Below are 8,998 nucleotides of genomic sequence, written 5' to 3' on the forward strand. Positions count from 1 at the left end.
GGCTGGAATCAGATTGAAGCCAAAAAAATAAAAACACTGAAAAGGTGACATGATTCACTCTGACAGGTATGAATGTGTGAACATGTTCAAACTCAATTTAACTTTTTATTCCCACAAATGTTTGTAAGATGCAAAGTGAAAAGGTTTGGTTTGGATAAAAAGTAAGAAAACACGAGTTAGAAAAAGTCTTAAATTATACAAAATTGAGATATGCAGTGTGCATATGAACTGAATGTTATAACAGTGGGTTATTTCACAGTGTTAACCAGAGCGACAGCCTGGGGGAGGAAAGTGTCTCTGTGGTGGCTGGTTTTAGTAAACAGTGCTTTGTGTCACCATCCTGAAGGCAGCAGGTTGAACAGTTGTGGGGGCTCAGCAGAAATGTTTCCTAACCCTGGACGTGTACAGGTCCTGGATAGAGGGAAGATTGAACAAAAGAGTCAATTTATTTATTTGATATGTTGAATGTACTCTGGAAATAAATGAGCTCTTCTTTAGTTTAGAAGTATTTACAAGTTGATCAGAAAGCACACGCTTTAACACTCTCCACAGTCTCACTCATCTCCAGCCTGAGCACAGGATTAAGTTAATCTGTATCTACAGTAAATATAAATGTAACCATTTCATTAGAACTGCACATGGTGATTTTGTTCGTTATTTAACAAACTGAAAGCTCACTGATGATAAATTTATAGTTTGGAATCATCACTGATGATCTGTTTGTATCCATGTTAGTATTTTAGGTCCAACATCTCCCTCTAGTGGCCATATATAAACCATGTGAATCAGAGTGTTCCAGTCAATCATCAGTGTGTCTCTGCACAGCTGTAATTAAAATGTGTTCAGAGGGCCTCAGTGTCTGAATGGTTCCAGTTCAGCTCCATAACAGCAGCTTCCCTGGTTTGATTCCTGTGTTTCAGCTCATATCTGCCTCTCTCACTGAGGGGGACGTAACTACATGGACATGGATTTTTTAATGTTGTTTTTTTTTTTTTACCTCTGTACTTGTATTTGTACACAAGTGGAAAGTAAGTAAATAGTAAATAGTTGTCCCCTCTGTGTTTGAACCAATAGAAAGCTGGTGCTCAGAGGAAGAGGGCGGGCTTTACTTGGTGTCAGTGACAGAAATGAAAAAAAGCTCAAATGAGTGAGAAGGACGATGAAGGAAACATCTGTGCTGTGTCTGCTCTGTAAGTAGAATCTCTGTGTTTGTTTGAATTCTTGTACTTTGACTGTCTGCTCTCCTGATAACTGATGATGGAGGAGAAGACATGAAAAACAAATCAGGCTGAATTCAAGTTCAAAACACCACGAGGACCAACTGCAGGTCTGAACTGACTCTTTATCTTTGCTCAGGAGTCGAGGAAACACAGCAGGCAGTGAAAAGCTCAAATCATTCACTCATTATATCAACACAGCTGCACAGTGGACACAAATATATCACTTTAATAATAAATATTTGGTGCACCATTAATTTACTTCATGACACTGAAGTGAACTGAACAAGGCTATATTATAAAGTGTTTTTTTTAAACTTACTATACATATATATATATATACATATATACATATAGATAGATAGATAGATAGATAGATAGATAGATAGATAGATAGATAGATAGATAGATAGATAGATAGATAGATAGATAGATTCTTTTATTAATTTATTCTTTTATTTTTTCCTTTTGTTTTGTTTTTTTATGGTGATTATGTGTATGGGTCTTGAGATATCCTTTATGTGTGGAGACTGGATGTCTGCGGTGTCCTGTCTAGTGTGGACCTGGAAGAGGGAGAATTCGAATGAGGTGTTGGAGGGTATAATGGACATACAGTTATACTGAAATCAAAATCGACTTTGCTAACTTTGTATGTCATGGTTGAAATCAATAAAAGAAAGTTGGAAATAAATTTGGTGCATACCCACAGTGTAGTCAGTTCGCTTAAAGAGCTGTTTTTTAGATAAAGGTAGTGCAGGGGAGTTGTATTTGTCAGCTGTTTGTGTGGAGTTGTTCTTTATGTTCACCTCAAATCAACCTGAGTGTCATTTCACTTTAGTTCTGATCTCACTGCTGAGCTGCACAACAAACCAAGGTCAGTAACCTTCTTCTGTCACAGTTTAAACCTGAGAAATGCTCACTGATATGACCTGATTGGGTTCATGGTTCACAATGTAAAGTCTAACAGATCATCAGTTTTTCATTGTAACCCTCACAGCTCGTCTGACTGTGAGTCCCAGCAGCTCTCAGTTCTTTCAAGGAGACTTTGTGTCTCTGAGCTGTGAGGAGGACGACAGCTCTGCTGGATGGACTCTGAGGAGAAACACAAGCAAAGGAACCATCACTCAGTGTGGAGATGGGTGGGGAAAACCATTTGGTTCTTCCTGTAGCATTAGCTTCATCATCCTGTCAGACAGTGGAGTTTACTGGTGTGAGTCCAGAGAGGGTCCCATCAGTAACATGGTTAACCTGACAGTCACTGGTAAGCTGAGTGTGTGGAGTTAGTGTTGATGAAGCTGTGTGTAAATGGATGAAATGCTGTAGTTTGTCTCTGTGTTGAGGTGGATCAGTGATCCTGCAGAGTCCTGTCCTCCCTGTGATGGAGGGAGATGACGTCACTCTGCTCTGTAAAACAAAGACCACTCCCTCCAACCTCCCAGCTGCTTTCTATAAAGATGGCTCCCTCATCAGGAAGCAGCCTACAGGTCACATGACCATCCAGCATGTTTCCAGGTCTGATGAAGGCCTCTACAAGTGTGACATCAGCGCTCATGGAGAGTCTCCATCCAGCTGGATCACTGTCACAGGTGACACACTCACCTGTCTGTGTTTCTGCAGCTTTCAACATTCACAATGTGACGACAACTTAATGACTGTGTTTGCTTTATTTCAGGGGAAGACACCACCACACCTCCACCTACATCCACCTCTCCTCCTGGTTCCACCTCCATCACTCTTCCTCCATCACTCTCTCCTGCTGTTCTCTCTGTGTTGTCATGTGTTGGATCAGTCTGTGTTGTGGTTCTACTGGTGTTACTGGTTCTGCTGGTGAGACGATGTGATCACAGGAAACCTGAAGGTGAGACTCAGACTTCTCAAATTTAGTGTTTTTGTTAATTTTTTTTCTTTTTTTCTTTTAAACAGCCTTCTTAGATTAAATGTTCTTTCAGAGTTTTAGTCTTTCTTTCTTTTTCTTTTAAAATTCACTGCAGCTGAACATGAGGCAAACATGGGAAATGACATCAACACTGACATCACATACATCCAAATATCACATCGCCAGCAGCCAGTCACACAAAACAAAGGTAAATTGTTGCTTTGGTTGTTTTTCAGGAGCTGCTGGGAGCGTGAAAATCCTGCTAGAGGAGTTGTTCTGTTCCAGTCAGGCGTTTACTCCAGTTACTTCTCACAGCTAATGTTGCAGAGTTATGGTTTAGGTCCCTGGATGAATGTTACTGTATATTTCAGTGTTGTTTGGTTCAAATACAGTTTAGCATCATTTTCTTTCAACCACCGTTGGCCTGTTGTTTAAGATTTAGCCACAGGTACACCTTATATGGACCCCACAGACCATCTTTCAGTGACACAATTAAGCAATAAATCAGGTTGGGCTCAGATGTGTGTGTGCTCTGTTCAGTCTGTCTCTTTATGATTTTCAAAATGATAATGAATTGTTCTTTCCAATCCTGCTAACAACTGTGGCCTCTTTAAAATTCTGTTGTTAAAACCACAGCAGCTGCTTCCTGTTATTCCCATTAGCTGTTGTCTGACACTGATGAAAACTCTCACTGCAGCATGTCATGCACATGGTACTGTTCATGTTGTGAGGACCTTTTCAGGTTGCAGGTTTGGTTTGTGGTAAAATGTGCCTGTCTGTATCTAAGGATGATCAAAAGATATCCACCTTCTTTTTCATAGAAACATCTTCCAGCTCTGACGTCAAATCCTGTTTTGCAATAGTGAAGAAAAAAAAAGAAACTCTGAAAACCTGCTGTTATTTAAAAAGTTTTCATTAATCTCATGCAGCTGCATGAACTGTAATGTGTAGTGCGGTTATGTAAAAGTACTGTTGTTGTTATAACTGCAGTAATATCTCTTTGTTTTATTGTGGAGAAAGTGATCCACCTTCAGCAGTGAGAACAGGAAGTGTCAGTTATGGACAATAAGACAGGGGACCGATACGACCGGATATACAGCTGATCTCAATCTCCAGCTTTTGACAGAGCCAAGCTAACCACATCCTGACTAAAGCCAGTACATCAAATTGTCTTCTTTCTTGGAAAGGAAAATGTTTTCTTTCATGCAAAAGAGGAACTATTTCTATTTCACTGGCCTAAACTACACTCATATTAAGAACATTTGCCCGAAATATTGTTTTTTGAACTGTGTGTTTGTGTTCAGACTTTAAATCAGATCCAGATGTCATCTACTCTTCATTGAAGTAGTCCACCAGTCCAACCACTGAAATCCAGCTGCTGGTCTCTAACTGGTCCCCCCAGCACCTCAGACCAGAGGACATCCACACGTCAGACATATTTTTATGTCTTTTTCCTAGTTAATAAGACTCATGCTTCTGAGTTAAAAAAAAATAGCCTTTTAGTGCAAAATCAACAATATAAACTTATAATCAACAATATAGATATATATATATAGAGAGAGAGCGATATATAGAGATATATATTTGCCATATTTCTGTAGCATCAATAAAATTTCGCTGTCAGTTGTGTTACTCACGTGTGTCTCTGGGTTTTTAAAATATGTCCTGTGGAAAATTGATTTGTTGCTGTTTTGTTGTGGCTAACCGACACCCACCTGTCTTTAGTGCACAGCAAACATCAATCAGCAGCTGCAGACTAAAAATAGCAGGATCATGTAGTGGTTATAACAGTTTCAGCACAGTAAAGGTGTCTGTTTGATGCCAGAGATTTTTTTCTCACCTTGAAACCAACCAGCAGCAGCTCACATCCAAAAAACCCGCAACAGTTTTATTATTACAGAGCTGAAGGGCTTTGGCATCTGATAAACCTCAAACTTGTGAATTGTGACAGCTGTGGAAAAGTATTTGACCACTTCCTGTCTTTGTACTGACATTTTGAAAAAAGGCTTGATACCTTTGATTCCACTGTATCATTTATAGCGTTTATACTGGTGAGGCAAGTGCACAGGAACAAGTGCAAGTGCAGTCTCCCAGTGCTTCCTGCAGGATGCAGCATCTAACTAGCTCTACTGAAAAGGAGCGAGCTGCTTCACCAGGAAGGGAAAAGAGTGGGAGCCATCATAACTACTTAATGGTTAAATGTGCTCGAGGGCATTTGAAAAACTGAAAATTTTAAAATGACATGTAATGATGTGTTACAACAGATGGTGTTTTTAGCTCTCTGTTCTAATATAAATCCGTTTTCTCACGTTAGTGTGGAAAATTATCCAATGTAATGCTTCCCTTTGACCCTTTGGTGTCAGTATTGACTCACTAATAACAACAAAAATTCCAACCATGGCCTTGAACCTTGTTTGGTGGAGGCCATGAATGTTCATGCTATATTAGCTGGGATAGTTTGGACCAGCAAGGCTGGTTACACTCTGGACAGGTCACCAATCTGCCAGTTATCAATAACTACCAGTACAGCGCGATGTTAGCACAATTCCACAACAGTCTAAGTGTAAGATTAAAGGTTTCCTACTGTTCATGCACACCGCTGCATCTTAGACTGTGAGGCTGGTGTTGGTGGAGCTGACTCTGTAAAACTGAAGTCCAACTTGAAGTAGAAATAAGAGTAAGTAGAAATTTGTAACTTTCCATCTCAGATGAAAGTGACAATATTGCTACTGTTGTATAGAAGAGTGTAACTGTGTCGCCAGATTTAAGGGTTAGCTCAGTCATGCTTAAAGTGGTAAAAGTTCCCTTTGGTATGGTAACATCATGGCAACTTATGATGAACACACATTAAGCATAAAAATATGTATATACACGATTCAAGCTTTTCTTAAGAGTTGCTGGGGTTTTTTGCAGCAACAGTGTTGAACAGATGAAATTATTTGTCCAATAAGGATAAAAACTGTTTACAAACTCTGGGCTTGACATTAAAAAAGCAAAAACGAAACTTAAAAAAATGCAGATAAAGGTCAATACACTGAGGTAGCATTGTGACAAAGTGGGTGAGAACACCACTTGTCCATATTCTTAGTTAACATTCTTGTTTTGATTTAACCATATTTCACATGTAATCTGCAATAGGCAAACATCTACTATCCCGGGTTTGTTTATGTTTTGCACTTTTGCAGATTATGTAATATAACATCTTGGTTTACGTCAGTTCCTACAAGTTAAGTTAACATGTTCTTTATTTCAACTGTTAATTTGTATTGCTTAGAACTTACCTTACCTACCTGTCTTCCAGAAACAAAAGGAGGAAATGTAGTTTTACTTCCTGCTTTATACCTTCTGGGATCATCTGAGGTCACAGGAAGAGACCAAGTGCAGGAGGGAAAGAACGCTTGTAATTTAATAAAGTTGATTTTAGAGTGTTTATGAAGAAATAGATTTAATGTTGTAATATGTATACTGAGTGGCAGTAGAGGTTTGAATATAATCATGTTCATCTTACCTACTGAATGGAATAGTCCAGAGGAGAAATTGTTTGGTTAAGTGGACTATTTAAACAGAAGAACTCAGGTGTTTGAGAAGAAAGGTTCAGGTCAGTGTAGCCGTGTGCAGTTTGACCTTAATTTCTGTTGATTTAAGTTTAGTTGAGTTTATTTGAACTGAGTTAATTATAGAGATGAGTTTCTTATTTGTTTCTTTGTAAATATTGTTTGGGTCACAAAATGGTAGTGATGACCAAATGAAGCTTTATGAAGCATTTAAGCTTGTATTGAAAAACGGTTCATTACTCGAAGCTTTTCAACACAGTCCTCTCTGGTGACATCTGGTGGCCAAAAGTATGAAGAGCAGCTTGAATCCACAAAATAAAACCAACTGCTTCATAATGATTGCCCGCTCTACAGAGTGGAATTCCGTCTGATATTGGGCAGCTGTTGTGTTGCTTTGGTGTTGTTTTGTTGTTTTTGGTGTTAAAAATGTAGTTTATTTGTTTAATAAATAATTTTGCCCAGTAAACTTTCCTTGTTTAAACATGCACCATGGTGTGATCTTTCTTTGCTTGTGACTTCTTGATGTTGGTAAATACAATAATTGAAAAATACCATGTTGCATATAACATACATATAATATTGCACATTATGGAGTATGCTTCTGCTGTGAGGTCCTGCCTCCATGTACTTATGCAATTAATCGCTAGACGGGTATATTTATAAATAATATTATATTAGGGAAATTTTCCTATACATATTTTTGACCTGGGGGTAGAACTGATTGTGAAATGGAAAAGGAAAATGCTTATGAACTTGTAAATTAAAACCATGATGCATTTAAGGTAAGCCTGTTTCATTTCTTTTAAGAAGAGGATTTGTTCCACTGTGCGATGGCCGAATCTGTTCCTTTTTGTGGAGATAATTTCTCCTGCCTTATGGAAAATCCTCTCACATGGCACAGAAGAGGCTGGAGTGCAGAAAAACTGGTAGAGATGAAGTTATGGCTCCACAAACTATAAAGAGGATAAATAAATTGCTGCACATTTTGTAGACAAGCATTTTAAGATTATTTTTTTAAAATAAAATATATCTTTTTATAACATTAAATGTTACGAGTCAAATGGAAGTTTTTTTAAAGTTATTTAATGATATTTATATTATGAAAAGCAGATTTTTGACATTTTAAGTTTTTCCCGTTTTCAGATGAAATAAACACGCACAAAACAAAAGCAAACAGCCAGAACACAAAGCTGGAAAACCCACCCGATTGACCAGAATCAACTCAAAATACTGCTACACAACAGAACCAAATCTCTTAGTAGAATGATCAGTGGTTTGCTATCTGTCACCATCAAAACACTCCACAAATCCCGCGAATGATTCACTTCGTTTCATTTGAATCAGGTAGCGAAGCAGTTACGTGCGTAATGAAGCACATGCAATAAGTAACTTATTATTTGACGGAATTGATGGTTCAGTTCCACCTGATGGTGGAATTGGATTTTTGTTCCAAGCTACTTAGATTCAATTTTCAATATTTCATTCAAAGTTTTTTACTGTTTGACTATAAACTGGTTTTCACTCAATGGCAGCTCAGAGACTAACCTGGTCTCTCCTGGTCACACTTTGCTCCTCCTCTCTTTTCTCCTGCTGAGTTTTACCACATTTGTTCTGCTGCCTTTAACTGATCATGCTGACATGTTTCAGTGGAAGAAGAATAAAGAGGAAAATAATAAAACCTTCACATAATCAGAGTAGCTGCTGATTCATTTTCACTCAACCATTTAGTCCTTGCTGAAGGTAGTTTTACAGCAGGACACTTGACATGATATGAAACGACACACCCAGATTTCAGCTGTCCCAACAACAAACACTGACTGGTGAACCCATCTGACCACAATATAATAAATGCAGGCCTTTATGAAACGTGACACTCTTTATGTGACTCACTTCACCACAAAACACAAAACTGTTTTTAGAGATTCCTTCAGATCCTTTTAGAGGAAATGTCAGTGCTGAGAATCATTGGAAACAGAGATCCAACTGTTAGCGAATTAAGGTCAAAATGGGACTGTTCATGTATTTTAACTACATTTCACCATGTGGGGTAACAGTCAGCTATCCCACATGGTGAAATGAGTCTTTAAAATTTACACAAAATGCAATTTCTCAAGTTTTCTCCACTGAATTATCAGAAAATACATCAAACAGTCTCAGCTACTTTAGGTATGTTTGTGGTATTTGTCAAATACACGGGCTAAGGTCCAGTTAGCTGAGTCAGTCAGGGAATGTGGTTGTGTTACGCCCCACTTAAAAACGAAGTGTTGACCGGGGTGGGGGGTAACACAAAGAGAAAAAGAAAACATGAACTACTGGAAGATAACTGTCATTAAACACGATTTATTACCCAA

General features: G+C 38.3%; 1 long non-coding RNA gene across 1 annotated transcript; it reads left to right on the plus strand.

The window, feature by feature from the left end:
• The first annotated feature begins 2,932 nt into the window (after positions 1-2,932).
• Positions 2,933-4,643, plus strand: LOC134617807 (uncharacterized). The gene is made up of 3 exons (XR_010091692.1): positions 2,933-3,075; positions 3,209-3,301; positions 4,398-4,643. It is a non-coding gene; the product is annotated as an uncharacterized LOC134617807 (long non-coding RNA).
• The last annotated feature ends 4,355 nt before the right edge of the window (positions 4,644-8,998 follow it).

The sequence above is a fragment of the Pelmatolapia mariae genome, linkage group LG3_W (genome assembly GCF_036321145.2).
Source record: "Pelmatolapia mariae isolate MD_Pm_ZW linkage group LG3_W, Pm_UMD_F_2, whole genome shotgun sequence".
NCBI classification, from domain to species: Eukaryota; Metazoa; Chordata; class Actinopteri; order Cichliformes; family Cichlidae; genus Pelmatolapia; species Pelmatolapia mariae.